Genomic DNA, 27,392 nt, shown 5'->3' with positions numbered 1-27,392 from the left:
TTTCATTTTACACTGCATTCAAAGCGAAGGAGCGAGTTAGAAAATCAAAATTAATATAACAAACATCTGACACACTCGAGAAAGTGCACCAGCCAACTGGCCACGTGCAAAAAACCTCGATATTTCATACCCCGTTGTATGTAAAATAATTAGGGATTTTTAAGGCATTTTTACTCGCGGTCTGAATTTTAGCTGTCGCTTTTCCTGATTATTGTGTGACGAGGATGTGCATTGGTGGGAAACGGCGCGTGGGAAAGAGAGGGGAGTATGCCAGACAGCCGAATACAAGATAGCAAGGCCGAATACTTTCATGAATTTCTTTATTTTTGGCCCAGACGGGTTGAGGGGTGTTCACGAAATTCTGGGAAACAACCCTCCGCCTTTGTACGTAATATTTTTTTCTTCTTGTTTCATTTTTATTATGTTTGATCACCCACTCACACAGACCTGGGTTTTATTCATGTTCAGCATGCCCCTTCCCTTCCTGCCAAACAGAACGTGGAACCTAGATACACCAATGAGAAATTTCGGTGGTTTTTTTTATTTTATTTTTTTGTTAGTAGACTATCAAACTAAGCCAAAACTTTTTTATTTTATTGTAATAATATGTATATCGTAATATCAGCGCTACGATTTTTTAAAGTTTGGTATCTTTGAAATAGCTCCGCGTGTGACGTCAGAGCTTCTTCTCATTCAGTTCTTCCCATTGGTCCATCCATGGCAAAAAACTGGAAATCTCCCATAGCTCTCATAACAATGGTCGATTTATATGAACCAGTGACGTCGTTCAAAGTAGTCCCTCTTTAAAAATCTCTTTTATAATTTTTTTGTATGTTTTCAGGAAACGTTGCAGGACAATTGAATGCTTCAATTTTTACCGCGCGCAAAAAAACATTTTTGTATCCAATTTCCCTCAGGGCTGAAGTTCTTTATTCGATTGCTATATTGACAGCGAAAAAAACAGAATTTTTACATTAGTTTGTTTTTTTTTTGTTGTGGGATTTGTTTTTTTTTTTTGCCTAGTTTATTATGTACAAGGCTTATATTTATTGCAAAGGGTATATTCATTTTAGGTACTTTAACTATTGTGTGAGGAACTGGCGGGATAGTTGGCTATGGCCTGGTTTAGGAACTTCTCCGCATTTGCTGAATGAAAAGGAAACCACAGAAAATTAATCCAGGAGAAGCCGGATTATTGACAGGCCTTCCGTTCCACTTAGGCAGTATTCGGAATTTTGTATTTATTTTTTGTGGGTGAAATTCAAAACAATGGTAATTACGGTTTAATTAAAAAATATATTAGCAAATCAATATTTCAGAACTTAGTTGGTGGTTTTTGTAAAAACAGGATAAAAAAAAATTGTCCTAAAGGAAAAAGAAAGAAAAAAAAAATTGAACTCACGAAAATGTAGGGGATGCATAAATAAAACAAAGAATACTATATATCTGAATGTTTCTGGAGGCAAAGAAGGGCGCGTGACGTGTTGCGCGCCCTTATAGGTCCATTGGCACTGCGGGCATAGACAATAACACATTCTCGTCCCTCGCTCTTAGGGCACTTTGATACTTGTTCATAAAGTTCTGGGTTTTGATGCCGTGTGTCAATACTATACCGACCTATCAGCATTTCGGTTGTATATTTTTCTGGAACTACTACCGTGAAGGTACATTACGTATTTATTTATTTAGATAGTACCTGTTTTAGTTCTAGTTAGCTGTTTTTGTTTTTGTATTTTGTACTTTTTTGCACCATAACAGGCCAGGAGGCCTGGACACAGAAAACCCAGGCTTGAGAAGAAAAAAAAATTGGGTTCTCTCCATGAATCGAACCCGGAACCTTCCATGCGTGAGTTATGTGTCTCACCCATAACACTATGGAAGATAGCATGTTTGTTTTTTAACGAAAACCATCGCCACCGCACGAAACGATGCGATATGCCCAGCACCTAATCTCTTTCGGCAACTTATTAAACGTCTTTTAGTCCTTTATGGTACAAGTAGTTCCAAATTGCCTTGATTCTTGTTTTCGGGACACTGAAACATTCACTACCCCCCGTAGGATAGCAATTTTCTTTATTTATTGTGTATGCAGACAATTGGTAGAATTCCATTTTCGATTTGGTAATGTATCCAAAATAAAACAAGTTTATTGGATTATAATTCTACTTTATTTTTTATAAAATATACAAAGGGTATATTTTATAAAAAAATAAAGTAGAATTATAATCCAATAGACTTGTTTTATTTTGGATACACTACCAATTTTTCTTTATTACGCTGAATATCACTGGACTTGTATTCGGGTAACAATATTTATTTGACATGCAGAACGAAAAAATCATTTTTGCTCATTAAATGGTTGAAAAACATTTTTTTGATTTAAATCAAAGTTTTCCACCAATTGTGATAATATAGTTAAGAATGAAAAAACTTGGTATAGCAGATTTAACTTAATGCTGTTTTAGGGCCAGAAGCATAAAAAAGTTAAGCCGAATATTAAAGCTAAATAATTGTCGCGTTTTCATCAAAATGGACAAAAGAGTTTGCACGACGAAGTAAAACAAAACAACTCATTTTGCACATTTTTACAAAAATACAATAATTATTTAACTCTAAACTATATGTAACTTGATTATTTTATACAACTGGCCCTTACTCGTATTTTAGTTCATGAGAAAGAATGAAATTATGTGTCCTATAAGATACATTACCAAGAAAAAGGTTAATTTATTTATTTAATGCATTTTCTTCAACATTATACCTTTACAATACTAAATAAAAATAATAATCTGTCCTCACTATGGAAAACCGTAACAGAACGCTTTAGAAAACATAAAAATTAACAAAATTTTAAAACAGTTTAAAACATTAAACTTATACTGAATTTCTTGAAATACCCATTTATACTTTTTAATTTAAGTATTAAAATAATGCCCGGACGAACAGACGGGACTTGCATGTTTGGAAAGTGGTAGATATAGTCGGTAAAAGTCATTTAAGTCGATAAATGGTTAGATTCAAATATTTCTTAAAAAAATATTTTTTTAACACGAATTTGTAGGTAAGGTACACAGCGTGAGATTAAATTGCTATTTCAAAATTATCTGATGATTTCACACGTGGTAAAAAAATAAATATATAAGAAAATGAAAGACGACTAAAATGTTTATTTGAATCGTTCCTTCCCGTTCTATCCATTTTCTGAACAATTCATCGCATGTAAGGATTCGATGAATGATTCATTCTAGAACACTCGGCTAGACTGCATCACACGAACTAAGTTCAAGTAATGTGATATGTTGTTTTCAATTTGAAACACGGGATCGAAGCTTTTATCCATAACTGAATTTAAGTGAAATACACTTGAGATTCACTTAAAGGACACTTAGCCGCTGAATTGCAAGGAATAAGTGCATTTTAAAATTCTGTACAAACAGAACTTACCTGTAAACAAAATATTGTAAAGAAAAATAACTTTTGCGCATTATATTGATGGCGTTAAGTAAATAATATAATAGTATTGACCTTTTATACAGAGATTATTGTAAAATTTTCAATGTTTTTATTGATATGTAAGGGATGATTTTTTGGTAAGATAGTAAAAACAGTAAACAAAAAAATCCCACAAAGGCATGGCCTGTTCGTGGGTTTACAAGAAAATGTTAATGAATTTTTGTTCCCATAATAAATAATGGACAGGTATAATATTTTTGTATAACATAAGAAAGAAAAAATAAAATATTCTGTGAAAGTATTCTTATAATTATATTATAACTATGGTATTTAAAAAAAGTATAGTAATTAAAAAAGATAATAAAAAATATTTAAAAAAACAAAAAAATATTCCTTAGAACTAAAGGGCAACAAAATATATCATAGAAAAAAAGAGTTCATATCTCTCAAGTCTTTGTTGATGAAACCAACTGGTCCACTAAGCTAAATTTTTTAAAAATATTTATAAATGTTGATAGTAGAAGGCATGTAGGTAAAATAATTGAGTCAGATGAATCTCACCCGCATCAATAAAGGTATCGGCTCTTTAACTTCACAAAAATCATCAACTAAATTCCTCCACATTTCCGAAACCATTTTAAAGACCGTGGGTCTTCCTATCGGTTTTACTCATCCAAAAAGTAATGTTTTTTTGTCGATACACGAGTCACCCTTTCAAAATTTTCAATTTCATGCGTCGCGATTTTAATTGAATTCAACTCAATAACTTTCACTGTCCCTTTCGCTGTGAGTTTGACAAATTATATATTTTTATTTAAAAGAAAGAGAAATACTTGAGTTGTCATTATTTATTCAGACCATTTCTTGAAAGTCGTAAATACCTTGTGCTAGAAAAATGGCAATCGAGTCTTGGTATAGTGGGATTTGAACCTCGGACGTTTGGCCCGCGAGCCCACAATACTACCACGAGACCACAACCCAGCTCGGTACGGAGGACCTTTGTCGCCATTCATCCACATGACCATATTGCAAACACGAATGGTAGCTAAAACTATATTTACTGGTATCACAATAGCCCATATCCATTACAGTAATTTTATACATTTAATTACGTTAGATTAGATTATAACTATTGTTATTTTTAAATTTCCTAATTCCAACGCTCTTCATATAAATCACTAAAAGATAACTCTCATAATCATGCATGTATCACCGCTTTATTACCTGCATAAATTGAATCAAGTCACAGAGAAATGACTGTTAGTAGGTAGGTACTACGTTTGACAATTTCAACAACAAGGGTCAGGAATACTGCTTTCCTTTAAGATTACCCCCTAAAAAAAATGATGTTTAAACTTAGGCAGAATGGTGAATGTTACATAGTTTGTAAAGTGAGCACTTAAACCAGCCTATGACTCCGTCGGTAAAATGTTTTTCGTCTCGGTTTTAATGTTCATTTTTTTATTAGACTGCTTTTGTTCTAGGCCAGGTTTTTGGGCTATACGGTATGCCGAATACGTTGTAACACTTTCGATACCTAATTCGCAACACGGTTTGTAAAATCGATAATTTTCCATTCGTGTTAAGGAAAGAGGTAATGGGGTGAGAAAGGTCAAAGTACTGGACAATATAAACATACGTAACTGTTGACACTAAATTATTCATCATGGTGAAAATAATCAATACCCACTTTAGTATAAAGCAAAGCTTCAAAATAGCGTACTGAGTCTTTTCATTGTGAAAAAGTTGAATATGAAATTGCAATTTCAAAATGTTTTCTTAAACTGTTCTTCGTTTCATAGTCATCATATTACTCAATATTCCTAAAATTAATCGGTCGAACGAATGCAGCGGCTTGTTAATCGACAGAGCAAGATTTTTTTGTAAAATAAAGAAATGAGGGTATTAAAAGCAAACTTACAAATCTCCATTGAAGTAACTGAGATATTTGCGAAAATCTTTGAACATAGAATTGTGAGATTTCTACATGTGCTTCACTAATTCAATGGAGAGTGCTAAGTTTGCGGTGTCAAGAAGTATAATTGAACGTAGTTATGCAGACAGCAGACAGTCCACAATTTTGAAAAAATTATATACATATTGATGTTATCAGGTGCAGAAAGGTTAATTCTATGTTCTGCTAAAAATAGCCATACCGCTTTTATACAAAAATGTTTACTAAACACCTTTTGAAAATGGTGTCGATCACAAAAACGTCATTTCTCTATTTGCACATTTTGGTACTTTAAAAATCATTAAAACTGGTCAAATACATAATTTGATTCTTGTTTTTAATGTATAAAAAACTATACATTGAATTGAAATCTATTTTTGAAAGATATAGAGACGGTTTTGAATTACGCTATTATTTAGGTACTAAAGTTTTTATGTATAGTTTATTTTGGCATCTATAAATAATTTTCCGTTTTTGGTGGAGATTTCTAAGTTTGCTTCAATACCCTAAAATATTATCGTTCTTATAATTTCCCCAAATATTTCCATTTTGGTAGCCATTTTCAACGAGTTGTAAATAACTCACTATAAAAAAATGGAAATAAAGTTTGAGTAGAGTGGATTCGAGCTTCGGACCTCTGATGGTCCGCAAGACTAGCCACAGGACCATAATCATAACCATAACCATATTTTTTTTTAAATTTTATTTATTTAATTTTACAATACGCCCAAGGGGCATTTACAAAAAATATACAGTTAAGTACAAACATAGTGCGTAAAAATTTAAAAGATAAACAATGCTTTTTTGTATTCATTTAGAAACAATAAGAAGCATACTGCCATGCAAAATAAAAAGTGAAACTTTACATAGTAAAAAAGAAAAAAAAAAATTTATATGGATATAATAAAAGTAATTGAATTAAAAAGCAAATTGTAAATAACTTCTAAAGAATTCAAACAAAAAAATATATACATTTTCATATACGATAATGATAAAATTTATAAATAAACTTATCAATGAAACTTCTTGGTTTAGTTTTACTTTTTTATTATTTTTAAACTTCCCTGTCAAAAAACCAAAGTATTTTCCAACTTTATCTGTTAAAATGTAGATTCCCCACACTATTGTATTTCGCCATGTGTTCTCTTCCCACATTTTAAATAATAAAACTTAATCCCTTTCGGTCCAAAAACTCCCAAAAATGAATTGTATAGCAAACTAGTTGTAAATATTTATGTTTTCTGTCCCCTGTTAAAATATTGTTCTATCTTATCTCCAAAATATGTTAAGAATAGTATAAAAGCTGTAAACGTTGTAAACAAATCACCAGTCTTGAAGATGCCTACTTAGGCGAAAGCGCTCGTTGGTCAAAATAATAAAAAAGTAAAACTAAACCAAGAAGTTTCATTGATAAGTTTATTTATAAATTTTATCATTATCATTAACTATGGAGTTTTATCAAGAAATATCAACAAAAAACATCAATATTATTTTCATATACTTATAAGTATAAAAAAAATGGTATCAACAAATTATTGTTAAAAACAAATAATGAAAATTAGTTAACAGTAAGTATATATGTGAAAATAATATAATATACGGTACAAAAAAATATTTGATAAATTAATATCAGAAAGAGATAAGATAATAATAATACACATCAAAAACAGAGAAAGAATTGTATTGTAATTGTAAGTAATTGTATATTTATTTATTCAGAAAAACTAGTCATAATGTTACAACGAAATACAATTTTTAACATCGATTTAACATATGAATTAATATTGACGTTTTCCATAACGTAAAATAAAAAATAGTTTTTGTTTACATAAAGGGTTTTTTAAATAATGTGTTTTTTAAATTTGATAAGTAAATATTTTCACTCTAAAATAAGAATTACAGAAATATGCGCAGTGTTATCAACGGTTGTGTTACATAAAAAATATTTATTAATATAATTTTGGACCAATCCTCATTGCACTTTTTATTACCTTTGTTTAGTTCATTAAATAAAAATATTCCTCTGTAAGTTAAACGATATTACGCTGTTGTTTTTGATTTTGGAATGAATGTGTTCCCAATTGTTTTATGTCCGGTGTTTGCGTTTCGTGACGTAGAAACACTACAATGCATGTTGTCTTTATGGATTTAAAGTAAACAGTTATATTTAAAAAATAATTTTTCATCTAGAACGCTTATTTTTTTAAACAATTGGACAATGGGAAAAGTAGACAGTTGTTTTAATTTAACTTTTGAATTTACTGTTTTTGCCGGTGAAATATTTGTTTGAATGGTTATTTTATTTTATTTATTGAAACCAACCTAGTTATACAAAGTAACAACAGATAACTCAATCAACTACGGGTTTCACATAGGGACAATAATATAAAACATAACACACAACATAACAGAACAAAAAGGAGGAATGGAAAAAAGGGAACGAAGAGATAATTGAAAAAGTAGTGAGAGGCAGTAAGGTAGGTAATGTATAAGTATAAATGACTGCAATCAGAATATGAAATTCATTTAAGAAATATTGAAATTTATTTAATCCGTTTAGTTGTGTTATGTTTTTTGATTGCGAAGGGTCAACAAAGGCCAAATGGTATTAGGGGTCAGTGAACTATTGGACAAAGAATAGCCCACCCCATTAGTACAGGTAACATTATGTAGGTAGGGGTGGGCAGGGGCTAACATGAGGTAAAGAGTAGAGGTAATGGTTGTAGTGTTGTGTTGGGTTCGTGAAACTTAGCAACCGGGTCAGTAATGCAACAAAAGCTGAAAACATAAAATATAGCCACTATGCCACCGTACACGATCGATATTTACCGTAGACGTAAAACGTTTTGAATTAATCAATAAAGAAGCTATCAGCATCATTTCTGTGTCCGTGCGGAGGAAGAATACAATGATATGTTCTCATCATCATTATGGCTGCATCATCTGCGTGGCATGTGATGGTAATGACCTTATCTCCCTTAGTAGATTCATTTATTTTTTCATTCTTAAAAGCGTTTTTTTATATATTTATTCTGTTTATGTAAGAAAAGGTTTTTGGCGTATATATTGTTGTGCTATTTAGTTATAAAGGTGCTAAACTTGCTTTGTTTCTTTGTTTTATTTATGTCCCGAATTGAATTTTTGTAACTCCTGGGAATGTAATTCAGCGTATTATACTTGTAAAATACTTTGTGATATATGATTTATAAATATATATTTTTTTTTTTTTAAATACAAAAATGTGTGTGAAATAGAACCAGAACCCTAGATGAGTGTGATCAACTCGATGGGTACTCTCATGTGAAAATCCTGAAAAAAGAAATCAACTGGAGATAAGTCAGCCTCGGAGTGTAGTGTTGGCGCGTTAGCGCTTGTGTAGCTCTGATGTCACACTAGTCTACATACGATACAAGACTTAATATATCTCTCCTTTGTAAAAAAATATGAAGTTGTATTTTTTGTAATCTTAAAATGGTATTTTCACACCAGTGTTTGAAAGTAAAATTTGTAAGCATAATCCTTGCCGCGCGAAGAATGAATGTGACGCCAATACAACACAAAATCTGTATAAGAGAGAGCACAGCAAGTTAGAACTTATTGTTATAAGTTTTTTCTTGTTAGAAAGACAGATACTCTTTTCTGCGGTCGGTGTTTGTGTGAGATAGATTCAATAGGTTATTGACAGTGATGGGGAGTACACGCATGTACGATAACCGGCGTTTTTATGATTTTTAATTTATTTTGCTTTTCATATGTTAATTAATAAAAATTAACATTCAAAATTAATGGCTAAATTATATGTTAATTTATATAAATTATGGAAAAAATAATTATTAAACAGTACCCATATCTCCGTATTTTTTTTATTGAAATGTTTGCACTTTATATCTTTATTTATTTTAAAAACACAAACATGTACATGAATTTACAAAATTGTTTACTCTCGTTTTGTTATGGAGAGAATAGGTCAAACATACGAAGTGGTGTGGTATGGCAAAATATTTGTACGGATTTATTGAGTCCTATATGGGCAATACCCGTTCTAAGGAGTTGATATGTTGCCGTAAATAATCGTTTCCTGTTTGTGAAAATAAAAATAAATGTACATGATATTTAAATTAATAATTATTTTTCAAAATACGTACATACTTTGCGAACTTGATCAGTATTCAATTTATACGTAGCGTGTTTGCGCGAGTTTTTTTTAAAGCTTCTATGGAATTTGATTTTTCGATGTAATTTATCAGTTTAACGATCACCGTCCGCTAAGAAGCGTTCTTCTGGCTGCTCATCTTCTTAGGTGTAATCCGGTAAACCGCCTCCTCATTATTTAGCTCCAGGTCGGAATTGATGTTCCCCGGGTCTAGTCCCGTTACCTCATTCTGTTCCGGAGTGCCCCAAAACTCGAGATATAAATAAGTTTTTTTTTTTTTTTCACCATTTTGTGAAAAAAGACCTAAATTATATTGTTATGGTATTTTTTTCAATCAATATAGTGTAAAGTTTTCGCAAACCAAGTTTTGTAAAATTTCCATTTAAAATAAACGTAATAATGGCATTTTTCAATAAAAAACTTATAAAAGCGCCATCTATGAATAATTAGTTTCACATTTTCGTCGTGTTACGCCGTTCCTGAGCGAGCCTTTTGTAAATCGCCTCATTCGTTCCGTCGCACGAGAAATTGTATATTTCTTCGCACGAAGTGCACTTAATTTATCTGCCGTCACTTTTTCACTACACGCACTGCAGACTCGATTTATAATTTGACAACACGTTGCGTTAATAACAATTCGATGTGGGTTATCAAACTATTTCTAGTCAGCGTTTAATTGATATATTTATTAAATCTAACTTTAACTGTTTCGGAAGTGTATATTTTCATCCCCAATTATAAAGCAAGTTATATTTAATTATATACACAAAAATCAATTCTCGTGTTTAGGCGGTTTGGCAATATAATTATATTTATTCTTCAGGTGCACTATAAATTACCGTTTGTTTAAAATTAAATTGTTGTGTGACAATCGTTCGTTGTAAACTGTAGAATATTCCGTCATTTGTTTGTGGTAAAACAATGTTACATCACCGCGCGCAAAGGAATTATTTACCAGTCTTTCAAGAGCAAGGTTCGATTTCTGGCAAGATGGATGATGATATGATAATGTCAGGTTTTGAAAAGGTTGCTGCTAGATTAAGCTGATTTTGGGAATAGAATTGAAAAATATTCGATCAATCACATGGTACTTTTATTTTTTATTGAATAAAATACTCATAGTATTTTCCCTCCTTCACGCCTTACGTTTTCTCAGTGAAATCTTTATTATTAGTAAATTTTAGTCAAACCAGTAAACTAGTAGAGCTCTGAATTAGTGAAAATCCGTCTTGGTATGGATAGATAAACATGCACTTATCAGTGCATTAATTTTTTTTTTTTTTTTTAATGTTATTTTTTATGTATGTTTTGATCATTTTGTAATTATTTTATAATCATTTATCTGTCAAATCATAATCCGCACTTAATATTTAAAATATCTCAGACCGGAAAAATTCTCACGAAAGATTCTAATCCGAACATTGGTGACCCTGGCGTGATTTGAGCTCGCTACCTTCTGACCTGGAGTCACAACATAAAAATTCGAAATCCGAGTGAAATACATGAATAAACATCGATAGTCATTATCTTGTCGCCAATTCGCACGGAGGCGTCAATGTCCTTCGCAAATATTCTCGCAAGGTGACATGGGTAAATTTTTTTTTTCTTTTATGCAAACACTTATACATTTTTTATTAAACCACACACCCTTAAGTAATCTAAATTCTCCCTTACAGATATACCTGGTGTTTAAAAAGGTCATTCCAGTTGTGTAAATTTCTTCAAGTTTTTTGAGCTTTCAGAAATAGACATTTCAGTCAGACCCTGAAACTCGAGGTCATTTTTCAGCACGCAAGTCAGGGTGGTAATCGATCGTTAATTTCGTAATTTCTTATAATTTGAACAAAGTTTAACGACCCCACGAATAGTGTAAACGAAATAAAAAGAATTTTTTACCTAATAACGAATTAAAATAAATGTTCCAAAAATCGTGAAAAAGCCATCAGGGTGGGGTATTCTTGATGAAATGAAATTGAAATGAATTATGATACTGTAATATTTAAAACCCATAATTTTAATTTTTTGCAATTATTAAAAACCTTTTGAATTGATGTTTGCAATAAATTATTATTTTATTATTTTTTTTATTATGTAGCTATTTTGAAAAAATATTTTTAATTCCTCTTTTATACATACTCATTAGTTAAAAGTGTTAGAGTTTTTCTCTTTTTTTAAAAAACACTATATGAAATTATGTACAGCCCGTTTTCTAAATAAACAAACAAAACAAAATGCTCAATAATAGAAAAAAACTCAGAACGATTGCAATATCATTAAATTGACGAGTTTTAGTTGCAAGAACGTTCCGTTTATTCCATTAAATACATTTAAAAAAAGATTGACATGTTTGTATTGAAAATATATATTTTACATTGTTATTTTTTTTCATTTATTGATTAACAACATTTTTTTTTAAACTTGTGATTATACTTTTCTAAAAGCTTTTTTAAATCTTTAAGACGTGTTTTTTTTTTCAAAAGGACCTGTACAAAAAATTATACTATATCCAGAGAGATTTTTTGGTTGAATTCAATCGTAATTTATCTTGGAATTTTATTCTAACTGTTGATATTTTATTTGATAATTTACAGTTTTATCGCTCTTCCAACTTCGTCAGACTAGACTGAAAGCTATAAGGATGTATAATTTTCAAGAAAGTAAAACTTATCTATCATTTTATACTAAATAAATATCAATGCGCTTTATTGCTTTCTCTTTTGTCTAAAAGGAAGATAAAAAATACAAAAATTGATAATAAAATCAAACAAGCTATCCCGCCGTTTCCCTGTAAGAGTAGGCAGAGAGGATAGAACGCCATATCACTCTGTCTTTGGATACATCTCTCGCTTTTTCTATTTTATACATCTTCTATCTATATTTATACAGACTTTGGTATTTGAAATTCACAATAAATGTACATTATATTATATCGGCACCATAGTAATGTTTTTAATAAACGGGCGATCATTTTGTTTTTGAAAAGGAATAATGCAAAAAGAATTATAATGTTTATTGCCATCTCTGACTTTCGGAATGAACTACAATGCAAATTTATTTCATTTGCCACACTCTTAACGATCAACAGCTCATGACTCGGCAGCTCAGTAGATTCCAAAAAATTTTAATAGATGGCGGTAAACTTTACGCTTTGGTAAAAAAACATGTTTTTGTTACCGTATTTTTCGGATTAAAGGAAGCACTTTTTTCTTTGAAAATTTGTGAAAAAAAGAGCGTCTTATGGTTCGATGCGCCTTATCATCCGCAAGATACAGGACATTTTATTTTCTGTAGAACAATTAAGTTTATTCACGTTTATTATTTTAAAAAGTTATTTTAAAGCACCTAAATATAACAAATAATTAGCATTGGACTAGAACAATAATGCATTGATGAAAACGGTCCAGATAGACGTGGAATTATTAAATAGGTAAACCGAAATCTTTAGTTTGGTCAAGAGCGGACATAAAAGAAGTGTGCGACAAGATGACATGAATGAACAAAGAAGAATCTATGAATGTCTATTTCCATATTCTCTTCCTATCCCTACGTAAATAGCTAGATGAAACCGGTAGTAGCAAACAACTTACAAATTCGTTAGCCAGATATTTATTTATTTTATATATAAATTATTAAGGCTCAGGGAGATTTTTTTTAGGTAATAGGTGACACTTTTTGCACTTTATTACAGATTAGTATTTTATCTTAGAAGTTTGTTAATAATACGTTATAATCCATGGCTACCTGTCAACGACCATACCATGTTGAACACACCGGTTCTCGTCCGATCTCCGAAGTTAAGCAACATTGGGCGCGGTCAGTACTTGGATGGGTGACCGCTTGGGAACACCGCGTGCCGTTGGCCCTCTTTTACTTTTTAAACTTTATTTTGTTTTTCTCCTAAATATTAATAAGGTGATTTTAAACGAAAATATGAAACTAATTATTTGCTATTATAATTATTTAATGAAAAATGCAATTTTTACGTTCATTTTCAATGGAAAATTTACAAAACTTGGTTTGCAGAATCTTTACAGTATATTGATTGTAACAAATACCATAACAATATAATTTAGGTCCTTTTCACAAAATAGTGTACAAAACAAAAAATGCGATAAGTTATTAAAATAGTAATTTTTATATAAACGCAATATTATTACATAATAATAAAATAAAGTTTTTATACGTGTTTTGTTTTCTATGTTCCTCTTTTAAGAAATTTTCTTGTTATTTTTTTGTTCTTTTGTACACAAAAAAAATACAACTTTACAAAAAAAGGTTTTATTTTTATATATTCCAGTAAAATGGCTAAATAGTTTAGAGCCAATTTTACCATTTAAAACAAAAACTTGACTCGACTTATTATAATATTGATGCTTTTTGTTGATATTTCTTGATAAAACTCCATGGAGTTTCATTGATAATTTTATTTATAATTTTATCAAAATCATTGACTTATTATCTTTATATTTTTAAAATTAATATTAAGTAAACACTGTTAAAATAATAGAGGAAAAGATTCATTACTAATTATACATTGACCAAGAAGTTCGTCTAGCTTTGAAACCGGTTGGTAGAAAAAAAAACTGTTTTAAAAAAAAATGGTTTATATTTGTTTTATTATAATAATTAACCGCAAAGTTAGTGCTTCAAATATAAATATGGTATTCTTTATTATTTTGCTTATACCAAATAAATGTTATTTTGATCATACCTAATAAATGGATTCAAAACCGATAGACTTAGAAAAGTCGGAACGTTGTTATATACAAATATTTAGTAGCATTTAGCAAATGGTATTTTGTTTATTGTCACTATTCTTATAAAGGTGTGATGGTGCTTTTAGTTTATTATTTGGTGAATCGTGTAAATATATTTGCGTTTTAAAAATAATTTATGATAGCAGAATAATTAGTTAATTCTCAAAACTGACAATATGAGCAAGCAGCCAACAATCTATTAGAAATGTAATCAGACCAGGCAAAATGAATATGTAATGACACTGACTAACCTGGTGTTCAGTCCTCTCCCTTGTTGGCGATCAGCTCACGCTGTCAGGAAAATTGATGATCAGGAACACTGCAGGCACACAATTTCGATGATGACGAACGGCGATGGATGATGAAATGTTTGCGGCGTTGTGCGAGTTTAGGCGAAGTTATAATAACTTTCACGGTGAAAATAGGGAAATACTTTTGTCAATTCAAAAAAGGGTGTATAACATGACTCGTTGAAAAGGCGAAGGGAAGCGCGCGGGCCAAACAGTGTAGCCAAACCAAAAAATCCCGTCAGGCGTAGCAACTTCAGAAACCAAAATAAGCTAGTATCTACTTACATAAATATGATTCTTCTGGCTAAAATACGTCGAAACAAATTGTCAGCTCAATCATTACTCCAATTTTTAATAAGCGAAATTTAATATAACAATGACCTATCAGACAATCAGCAGCGAGTAGAAAAATGACATTATAATGTCTTTTGCTTAAATATAGTAAATTTGCATAACGCATTTTCATAATTGTAAATTAATGTTCACTCAATAAACTGTAAATATGCCAGTCATTGAGACATAATCATTGCACAATGTGTAACATAAAAACATCTTCAGAAAAATTCTCATTCTGCTTACGTTTTGACCTACTTACCATGCCTCTTCTTCAGCTCGACACTCTTATCCACTGACGCCGATAGAACAATTATTTCCCCTCGATTCTCCCACGTCTCTATTCCCAATTGTTAACACACATTCTCGTCATATTATCAGCAAACATTTCCTATTGTTCCGGTAATATTTCGAGGAAACGCAACTTTACTATTGAATCTTACAAAATTAATTTATTTATGACTTTAAACTAGCAGGCTATTGTCAAATTTAAGTAAAGATTTCAATAACGACATAAAATAACAGTAAAAGGTCGATCGAGGACGATATTCGCCCCACGCATAAAAAAAAAATGCCATTATTGAGATGAATCGATTACCTGAATAAAAACTCACCAAAACACGCTATAAACGGGCTTAAAGTATATCAAAGTAGATACTACACGATAAAATATCGTATTTTGAATAAAAACGATATTTTATCTTGTATATTGATTTCTAATTTTAATGATTTATATTGGGTGCTAATGAAATATAAAAGAAAATTATAAACTCCAAGGTGTAATTTTTCAAAACAAAGATTGTTTTCGCGATTAGACGCGAATCACAGAATCCTACCCTCTCCTGAAAAATTACGTTTCACGCGAAAGTCGTGTTTAGAAAAAACGGTTCTTAATTATCCATGAGGTTTAACTAATTTGATGTATGGTGACAGATTTTAGGAGAAACTACCTCTCTACTTCAACAATGCGCTTATCTGATAACATTTGAAAAACCTTGTAAAACAACTTTATCTTCTTTTGCCGATCCTACCGGAGGTTGGCAACCATCATTCTGAGTTCATCACGATCCTGGGCCAGTCCAATCAGCGCTGCTGCATCTGACACACCAAACCACTGCACTGTCTGAGATTTCTAAGCCATGATGCTCTTTTCCGTCTAATACCCCGCCTGCCCTCTATCTATCCTTCCATGATAAATTGAAGAAGGGCATACTTCTCATTGCGGAATATGTGACCAAAGTATGAGGCTATTTTTCTTTTGACAGTGGTGGTCAGTAACTCCCTCTCTTTGTTCACAAAGCTCAAAACCACTTCATTGGAGACACGATCAGTCCACGAGATTCGAAGCATTATTCTGCGCAACCAAAGTTTGAAAACCACAATTTTGTTTATCGTTGAAACTTTCGAGTTCAACCCTCTACTCCATACATCAACACCGGCAAAACATAAACTTTTATTGCTCTCCATCTTGAGAACATCTCCGCAAAACAACTATATATGCCTGATAGGTGTTTATTTATATTTAAAGATCGCACCATTGTTTTTTATTTGGGTCTTCTCTTTTCCCCCTGCCAAATTGCTTACTTGATCCAGCTACTTCCCAGGCGTGTTCCGTTCATACATACTTTGGATGCGGCGTATCTTCAAAAAATAGGAGAAAATCATACACATACTTGAATTCCCGAAAAAAACTTTTAAATGCGAGCGATTCCCGAATTCAAACAATATTTTCAATACATATAATATATATATATATATATATATATATAAATATATATATGCGTATTTCCTATGCCAACATACTGAATATCTGTCCCTGATTATGTACAATGGATACGCCACATACTCTTTCTAATGTTGAGTCCAGTTTTATACTAAAAATTCGAACTTAGGGCATGCGCATTAAGGTTCAAAGAGACGCATCAGAAACACAGCATTCAATTTGTGGAATGCAATGAAAAATAATAACTCTAACATCGTATAGCATAAAATGTAAAATATGGTATTGTTAAAATTTTGACAAAATTTACTAAACAAATCTATCTCAGGTCTTGGAGATCTTGTTTAAAAAACACGTTTTCGTAAGTACCCTTTTGACAATAGTCATCGCACGCGCCTGCTACATGCGCATTCCTTACCTCATCAAATAGAAATAGAAAGTAAAGTAAACGGTCTTACGATTCAGGTGGCAGTCCAGGATCTTCGAAATATTGCAGTGTAGAACCACCTAGAAAACTTATATTTAACATCCATCCTGCCAGGAAAAAAACCTAGGACCTCAAGCTGGGTAGGCTAACGCGCCAACCACTAGATACACTTTCAATGGTTTCGTCAATAAAGGATCTTGGCATTACTTTAAATAGTAAAATCTCCTATCGTGAACACATTGATAGTCTTGTAAACAAATCTCTCAAACTTCTCAGTTGAATCAATAGAATGACGACGGACTTCAAAAATATTAATTCCATCAAAATTCTTTATTGCTTACTAGTCCGACCCCCTATATATACGCGTCTCCTATTTGGTTTCCATTCTACAGAACTCATATTGACCACATCAAGCCTGTCCAACACCGTTTTCTAAAAAAAGTTGCTCGGATTACAAAGGGGTAATTATTCCTATTTTGAAATAGAGCAATCTCTTAATCTGTCTTCATTGGAGAAACGTAGAACTGAGATGGACCTTATATGCATTTTCAAAATACTCAATGCCATAAGTGACGTCCCATCTCAATTTCTTGTCATATTCCCAACCATGTCACCGGAAGTCAAAATCTGCTATTTATAAAATCTTCTAAGAGACTTTTGTTTTTATTTATTTATTTATTTATACATCAACGGTTCAAAGAACCTTTTACAAAAAATAATAATTTACAGAAATAATCACAGCAGTGCATAATAAACATGTATTACATAGTATAAAATAATAGAATAATTAAAAAAAAAATATTAGTGAAGATATAATACATAAAACAAAAAGTAAAAAAGAAACATAACATCTCTAAATAAAATATAACAATAACCATGAGAAAATCTTATGTTCTAAATATAAATATAATACAGTAAAGTTGAGAATAACTTGAAAATAATAATTAAAAAAATAATACAACATTAGTATTTTTTAAAATCTAAGTTTTTTGAACAACAAAAATATCAACAAAAAAAAAAACTTAAATTAACCAAATAATACCTTTATTTGGTGAAATCATCATCATCAGTTGGTTGGAAGAAGTTGCCATTTGGCAATAAATCCACCAATGTACAATTTAAATTATGTCTAACATGTTAAATAAAGAAATCAAAAATCGCGTATTCCAGGAAACAAAGTTAAATTAATATTACATTTAAAAATAAATCCATTATTTTTCTTATAAATAATGAGTGAGAATTCGTTTTAATTCATGAACAGAATTTGTATCGAAAATATCGAATATTTGTTCTAATTCATTTCCATACCTATGTATCCTGAGTATAGGAGAGTGTTGGTCATTTCGAAGTTGGTACGAGAATTGTTACAGTAAATTAATTCCTTACTTCTAGTGCACCTACCAGGTATTCGAATTTGAATTAGTTCAAGCCGAGCAGGGCTGTCAATTATCGATTTCATTATTTTAAATAAGAATAATAAATCAGCTATAACTCTACGATCAGATAATTCAAGTAATCTCATTTCATTTCTAAGGAAATCAATGTCCAGAATGTGTAGATTAGTCAATTCGTCACATGACTTGGAATTCTTTGGGATAGATCTTCCGGCTTTTCGTAGATCTCTTCGCGACTAAACAGCGTGGGATGAAGTTGAATTGGCATGGTTTAGCTCAAAGTCTTAAGTCTTTCGTTTTTATGAATATATTGGATACAAGTATTGTAGTGCCCTTGTTTGTCTTTGCTACATAGTTTTATGTTCTTTTTATTCAGTTTCTTGTATTTATGTTTCTTTATGTAACTGTTGTAATTGGCTTAGGCCGTGTGTATAATAAATAAATATTTCATATTTTACTTACTTACTTAATCACAATAAATAAACAGTAACCCGTGGCAATGAACTTAAAACTGAATCTAAGCGACTCGAATATTTCGTTCGTTAAATAGATCATCGCATTACTTTCATAAATAAATAACAAGAATGGAGAATAAAATAAACAAAAAAGGAAAAGCGATGAAATGAGTTATGTTTATGAGGCGTGGGATTTTACTATGGGAAGTGGGCAAGAAATTAAATTGTGAATATGGATGAGTATGTGTCTTTTTACAATCTAGATGGAATATTAATAATTTAAGACGGGCGTTTTGATTCTAGGTAGGAGAGTAAGTAAAACTTAATAAAAGAAAGTTGTGGCCAAAAAGTAAGTGGTTTATTTATTAAAACAGGCAAAATATTTAAGCCAATCCATTTTAAAACCACAAAAAACAATTTTGCGGTTATCCATTTTTTCAATTTACCAACTCTGATGTTTTAATTTTGGAGCCATTTTCTTTTACTCGTGAACAACCGTGTCAGAAAGCCGGAAGCAAAATGTGGCAGAGCGGGGTTCGAACCGCGGACCTCCTGATCCAGAACCTGTATCAATACCACAACCCCAAAGTTCTCCTAAATAAAGTATCATAACAATTTTCCTATTTTTATCATTTTTTAACATAGAAGGTAAGGCGATAAATCTTACGCTTCAGGTGTCAGTCCAAGAACCATGACACTTTGCAGTGTAGAACCACCTTTAAAATAAACATTTCACTTCCACCCTGCCAGGAATCGAACCTAGAACTCTCAAGGAAATCTTTATATTTATATCGGAATCGGGGTACAGACTTACGGAGCAGAGATTGGAGGTTTGAACCTCACTCTACCCCAACTTAAATTCCTATTATCCAAGATTTTTAAAATTAAAATCGTTAAAATGGCCCCAAAATTGATTTTTTAATTTTGTATTATTAATTTAAAAAAAACTAATATTCATCACGCCATTTCTCCGCAGGGGTAGGCAGAGAAAATGGACCGCCACCCACCTTTCTATCCTGGCATATATACCTAGCTTCTTCCACACTCATACATCTTGTCATACAGCCCTTCGGTTCTGCCTGCTTTTGATGTGACCAGACTTAAGATTCTGGTTTATCTGATCATGCCACGTGTTTCTTGGTCACCCTCGTCTCACGTTACCGTTCATTTTCGCCATATATATTTGTTTTACCATACTTTCGTCGCCCATTCGTTCTACATAACCGAACCATCTCAGATTCCTTTTCTTTATCTTATCAATTATACTTGACTCAGATTTACACTCTCGCCTGATTTCATCATTTGTAACCCTGTCATAGATTGATTTCTCACACATCCGTCTAAGAGATCGCCAGAGATAGTTACCAACATGTACCAGAAACTAGACGATATTTGAGGGTATTAGAAGCAAACTTAAAACTCTCCACCAAAAACGGAAAATTAGTTATTAATGTAACTATACATAAAAACCTACCCACATAAATAATAGCGTAATTCAAAACCGTCTCTAAATCTTTCAAAAACAGATTTAAATGAAGAGGTTCAGTCTATTTGTTAATAGACTTTAAAACTAAGCAAAAAAAAACCTTTTTATTTTTATGGATCGTATTATCCGCACTATGATTTTTGAGACTAAGTTTTGTATTTCTGAAATAACTCCGCGTGTGATGTCAGAGGTTCTTCTCTGCCAGTTCTTCCGATTGATTCATTTACGGTAAGCAAACCGGATATCCTTCACAGCTCTCATATCATGGTTAGTTCATATGAACCAGTGACGTCATTCAAAGGAGTGCGTTTTTATTTAAATATTATTTATTTTCGTACATTTTCAAAAAACTTTGCCGTATTTATTTATTTTAATAAAACTAACCGTCGACAATGATAAATTAATATTATAAAAATAAATTCAGTTTAAAGACAGACCAGTAAAGTTTTTGAATAAAAATTCATATATATATATTTTTAAATTGTGTTACAACTAAAGGATGTGTTTTTGTATGAGAGTAATAGTAGATGTGTGTTTATGTGTATTAGTGTGGGAGTAAGTGTTCAGGAGTGTGCATCATTAAATAGTAAGTCGGATCGTATCGCAGCCAGAAATAATAAGTCTTAATTTATTTTTAAATGAATTAAGGGGCCTGTAAAATATATCAATAGATGAAAAAAAAAACATTATAGTTAAAGCAAGAATGATAAAGGAAAGAGTGTTGTGCATAGTTAGTGCTACAGACTGGCGGATGGAATAAATACTTATTTTTGTCACGCGAAAGGGGACATTAATATTAATTTTGGAGAGTAGGTTAAAAGAGTCTACTTAATTATTTAATAATTTATGTAAATAGCATAATTCAGATACAGTGCGTCTATTTTCAAGGGTAAAAAATCTTTTTTTTTTGGCAAATTGGCTGTAAGTACAAAGCGTTTTATTGTTTTATAATCTAGGTATTTTGAAAAAATTTTGTTGAACATTTTTAATCCTTTCTATGTATTTGTGTTAATCGTAATGTAAAACCCTAAGGACGTTTATAAATAAATACTATGAACAAATACTGCCGTGGTGGTGTTTTTTAGTATTTAAATGTCAATGTAGTGGTATTTATTATAAAAATCGGTAAGTGGGTTATCTACTAATATTTACGAATGTGAATGATTGTAATGTTTTAGGGCCAAAGTTACACTTGAAAACATTCATAAAATGTGAGATACCAGAACGAGTGATATGAACAATACATATGTAGATATTCAAACCCAAACTAATTAATTATTATCACAGAGTACCTAATGACAGTAATCAATGTTTGCCCAATGAACAAGTACAGACGTTATCATAATAGTTCCCAAGAATTGATAATGATGTCAATATTAATTAGGTATTAAGTAAATATAGGAAACGAATCTGTGTGTAAAATGGGATTCAAATTAGGACGTGTTTTAACATTTAGCTTTCAAATAAAAGATACCAACCCATAACGTAATTTTACCTTCAAGAGGAAACCCGGTCTGAATTTTCTTCATCCAAACGTATTCACGTATTTTCTGCATGGATTATGGCACTATAGCAGTGATTTCTTTACACAATATAGATACTTACCATTGGTGTGCCTCTGTTGTTTTGCTTTGTCGATAAATTGTTTCTTATGGGAGCTGGGACCATTTAAAAACCCATAAAAGCGCCCAGTTTTATCTGCTGTCTTCGGACGTAGATTAAATTAATATGAAAAACAATTTTTAAAAATGAAAAACGGTACTGACACAGAAAATTTCACTATGGTACTCTTTCTAAAAAAAACAAATCTATTCAGTTTGGGTTGTGAAAAATGGGATAGCGAAACCTTCACGAATTGTCGATTTTAGGCTGCTCCACAAGCGTGAAGCTAATGTTAGGTTTTTGTTCTTTCATTGTGTGTTTTGTAATATTAATAATATGGATGTACATTCATAAATTATAAATATAAATACGTAGTGTTTAAAACTGTCTGAACATTTTGTTAATTATCTCTGTTTACTAAGTTAGTCTACTTTGTTTATTCTCAAATGTAAAAATATTTAAAAATAAAAGTATATTGTTAAGTGTCCTCGGCATGGGTTACGTGAGGTTACATTATTTTTATTATTAATTATAGTTAGTAAGAGAAAAAATATGAATAAATAAATAATCAATCAGACGAGAGTTAACTTTTTCGCACAATATCGAAGGCATCTGAGAGAGAATGAAAGAAAGACTATGTACAAATGGTTAAGGTTTCGTATTCCCGATTTCCGCACCCCAAAGCTGAACAGATTTCGTTTTTTTTTTTAATTTTCTGTGTCAGTAATTTTTGCGTTTTTCATAAAGATTTATTATATTTGTATACCACGTGTCCGAAGACGGCAGATTAAACTGGGCGCTTTTAAGGCTTTTTGGATGAGGTGACACACCAAAGGTACCAATAGTCGTTTTAAAAATCATTGCTCTAGTGCTATAATCTAGCAAGAAAATACGGGAATACGTTTGTTGGAAGAAAAGTCAGACCACGTTTCTTCCTCATCGACACCTTAATTACGCTCAATTGGTATTTTTAAATATATTTTTAGGGTGACTATCACAATGGGACATCGTACATCTCAATGTATCATAATTTATATTAGTGATTTCTTTATAAAGTCAAAAAATTAGAACTAAATATTAAAAAATGCAAAATAATGTCATTTCATAGAAAAAAACAACCAATTTCCTTCGAGTACCTATTAGAAAACTCCAAAATTGATGTAGTCAAGTCCATCAGAGATTTAGGAGTTGTTTTGGACTATAAACTGACATACAACGAGCATATAGATAATACAGTAAATAAATCACTGAAATTACTTGGCTTCATTAACAGAATATCCTCTGATTTAACTCATGTCTGTACAATCAAAACTCTTTATTGCTCAACTGTTCGCCCTCTTCTAGAATATGCCTCCGTGGTCTGGTCTCCATTCTATGTCAATCGCATAAATCACATTGAATCAGTCTAACATCGCTTGCTTCGAAAAATAGCGTGGATGCTTGGACTAGAGAGAGATAATTATTCTTATGCTGAAATAGAGTCAATGTTAAATATTTCTAGTCTACAAAAACGTAGAACTAATATTGACTCCATAAATATGTTCGGCATACTAAATGGTATAATCGATGTTCCATCATAACTGAGACAAGTAAAATTCAATATTCCGACTCGTAGATTGAGAAACAATGAAGTACTTTTCATCGATCAGCATAGAACAAACTATGGCCTAAATTCTCCAATGACCCGCCTTTGTCGTATTGTTAACTCAAGACAAGATCTGAACTTTTTTGGTTTAAGTTTACAACGATTTAAACGAGCACTAAATAAATAGTCCAGATCTTGTCTCGATGTCCCTTATGTTTGTCAATGCTTCTTTCTTTTTTAAAAAAATGTTTTAAACTATTCTTTTATTGTAATATTTAAACCTTATAAATTGTATACATGGACAATGTTCGTTAATAAATAAATAAATAAATAAATAAACATTTTGGAAAATTGTTTTATTTATTTACATTGTTACTGTTTTATTCCAGTTAAATGTTACAGTTGGCTTTATTTGTTACAATTTTTACGGACTAATTGTTGTAACTCATTAATCTACCCTGAACTTTTTTTAAAACATGTTTTTGTAAATATTAATCATAGGCAGTTGTGCTGTATTGTACATTTCATTGATTTAATAAATATATTATAATGTATAAGCTATAATACCATACGCCTAATAAATAAATAAATATTGCTCCCTTCCTCCTCTCCCCTTTTTTAAAATACCATTGCTACAATATTAAACATGGTGTCATTATAATCGTGATAACAATTTCATTTTATTAAAGGTTTTAATAAGATGTGCCCTATCAGCACGTTGGTGTTATATTTTTGTGCAACTACCATGATGAAAGTGTATAGTGGAATTTGCGTGTTAGTGTAATTAGTGTCTTGACGAAGAGACAGATACGTTTTGAAACTGGTAGACATAGAAAAATTCTTAGTTATGTAGAAATATTGACCAACGCTTGTTGTTGACCAACAAAATATTGTTTTAAAAAATACTTTATTTATTTATTTTCGCCCAAATGTCTTTAAATAATGTATGGCTATGTGATTGTCATCGACGAATTGATCATAATTTTTTTTACCACCCAGTAGTAAACTAAATGTAGCGTATTTTGATGATCTGTTACTTGAATGTAAGGTGATTAGTCCTACGCTTCAGGTATCAGTTCAAGAGCAATGACATTTTGCAATTTAAACAACCTTTTAAAATGTTGTACATCCATCCAGCCAGGAATCGAACCCCGGACCTCAAAAATGGTGGCCGAACGCGCTTAGGATTTTTCCCTGAGTAGAAAACACTTAGTGTTCTGGTTCTATTTTACACACAGAACTGTTTTCTTCATCTGCCTGGGCACAGATAATTAAAGACTACAATGAAATCCTTTTGGTCCAAATATAAAAATATGGTACCATAAAATTGAATTTTGAATCGGGTTATGGTCCCGTGGCTAGTGTCTTGGACTCGCGGTCCAAAGGTCCGTGGTTCGAATCCCACTCTACCGCAACTTAATTGCCATTTTCTAATATTGAGTTATTTGCAACTTGTTGAAAATGACCCTCAAAATGAAATATTTGGGTAAATCATAAGAAAGCAAATATTTTTCTTTCATAAAAAAAAGAAAAAAAATGATATCATAAGATAAAGACATAAAAAATAAATAAAACAAATCATCTCCAAGGAAAGAATGAAGTTTTATTGCACACAATACAAAGTGTTTTTGCAGATTGCAGTCCAAGGAAAAAGATAACAGTTTATTTACATTTAAGTGAAAGATTAACCTAAAAAATTTAAGGCGTCAGTCGCTTATCCTCATAATGTATAAGTTGACCGAGGCCTGAATATTTTGATATGTGGGTAGAATTAATAGCTATAACGCTTTTATATTTTAAAATGCTCATAAGCAAATAAAATTAAAAATAAAAACAATGTTTCTTATAATATATTAAGGCCAACAATTGTATTCTTTGAGGTTCATACGTTAAGTTCTCATAGTATCTTGACATTTAAAGCGAATGATCTAAAACTGATTTTGTCGTGTCGTTTGAAGTGTTTTAAGAAGAATTTTTTTATTTAAAATTGAGTGCTTAAAAATGTGAAAATAAACAATGACATGTGTATTTTTGTTATTTAATGGATTGTATAGTCAGTAAATTTTATAATTAAATGATTAACATTTCTGATTGGAGGCAGCTGAAATCGCTCAAGATTAGACAGCGGAGAGACTGTCACCATATCTAACTTCTATAGTCCTGACGCTCATCAGTTCGTGGTTAACCTCTTCGTTTTAATTCTCAAAGCACCCTCTTTCCCCATCTACAATTCCGCTTTCTTCTCTAACTCATATAGTGTCCATGCGACTCAACTGTGGAATCATCTCCCACCCACTATCAAAGATGTTTTACAGTATCTCTGTTTAAATCACGTCTGAAAAAACATCTCCTTCTCTTCCATAATCTATCCTCCTTTCCTCTAACCTCTGCATTCCCTCTCTTCTACCCATCCTCTATCTACCCTACTTCCTCTGTATTGGTTTTGGCGAATGACACCGATTTATTTTATTTCGACCCGCCTACATTATCAATTTTTAAAACAGTTTTTTTTAAACATACCTTTCTTAATTATTGTCTTCGCATGCATGGGTATAAAAATAAATATTGCGAGAGCCCATGTACTGTGTAATACTTAGTGCATTGATGCTAAAAATCCCCTGACTGTCAAACCAATTTATCAAGAGGGTCAAAAGTTTCATTTGTTACGGAAAATGGCAGCTTTTAAAAATAGTTGGGAGTGCGAATCGAAAAAGCAAGCGCTGCGCCGTATTTAACGGTTTAAAGACTGTCTGTAAATCGGATATTTATTCGGTGAAAACGAAATGCCTCGTATATAATTCCTACATAACACATATTAATATTCCCCGACGGATGCGAATCGTAGCACCTCAGCGTAGTGCCCAAAACAACAAGATACTGAGTTTTGAGAATAGATGTCTTAGAAGAATATTAGGTGTGCGGTCGTTTTTACTTATTAAGTAATTAAGATATAAGAGAACGGGCGTAGAAAACCCCGGCGGCGATTCTCATCAACCGGAGGCAATACGGTTGAATGAGAGCTTTAACCTTTCATTTTCAAGGCATCAGGTTGATACGGGAGGATACACAGAGGCCGACAGAGATGCCTGGAGGCTCTTTGTGGACAGTGTATGCTCCAGTGGACATGGAATAATGATGATATTGTCTTAATGGACAGTGGAAGCAGATTTAAATAGCATTATAATCAACAATGTTTGATTATGTCCAAATGCTTGCAGACTGGCTGGATTTCCTCCCTAGGGAATTGTTCATATTTAAATTTATTTCAACAGAGAGGGAAAAAGTTTTCGAGAAGAAATTTGGTGAATGTTACATAGTGTGTAAAGTGGCCACTTAAACCAGCCAATGACAGGTCATAAGCCCTGTAAATGCCTAGACTTCCAAATTTCTTCTCGAAAACTTGATATGAACAACTCCCTAGGGAGGAAATCCAGCCAGTCTGCAAGCATTTGGACATAATCAAACATTGTTGAATTACTACCTGGTAAAAGAAGAAGTATACAAATTGGAAAATTGTTTCCAGGCGTTGCCTAGTAGGTGATTTGGTTCAGCCGGATGAATCTCACCCACGTGATAAAGGTTTCAGCTCTTTCACTTCACAAAAGTCAACAGATGGAAGAGTTGAGGAAATGTGGATGTTTAAACATAGGCAGAATGGTGAATGTTACACAGTGTGTAAAGTGGCCACTTAAACCAGCCAATGACAGGTCATAAGCCCTGTAAATGCCTAGACTTCCAAATTTCTTCTCGAAAACTTTTTCCCTCTCTGTTGAAATAAATTTA

General features: G+C 31.7%; 1 non-coding gene across 1 annotated transcript; it reads left to right on the top strand.

Annotated features, from left to right (window-relative positions):
* Positions 1 to 13,303: 13,303 nt before the first annotated feature.
* LOC148283661 (5S ribosomal RNA) lies at positions 13,304 to 13,422 on the top strand. Its single transcript, XR_015825546.1, has one exon. It is a non-coding gene; the product is annotated as a 5S ribosomal RNA (ribosomal RNA).
* The last annotated feature ends 13,970 nt before the right edge of the window (positions 13,423 to 27,392 follow it).

Source organism: Micrasema longulum, unplaced genomic scaffold (assembly GCF_059751315.1).
Source record: "Micrasema longulum isolate JH-2025_06_02 unplaced genomic scaffold, ASM5975131v1 h1tg000214l, whole genome shotgun sequence".
Classification (NCBI taxonomy): domain Eukaryota; kingdom Metazoa; phylum Arthropoda; class Insecta; order Trichoptera; family Brachycentridae; genus Micrasema; species Micrasema longulum.
This window is presented reverse-complemented; position numbering and strand designations above follow the sequence as displayed.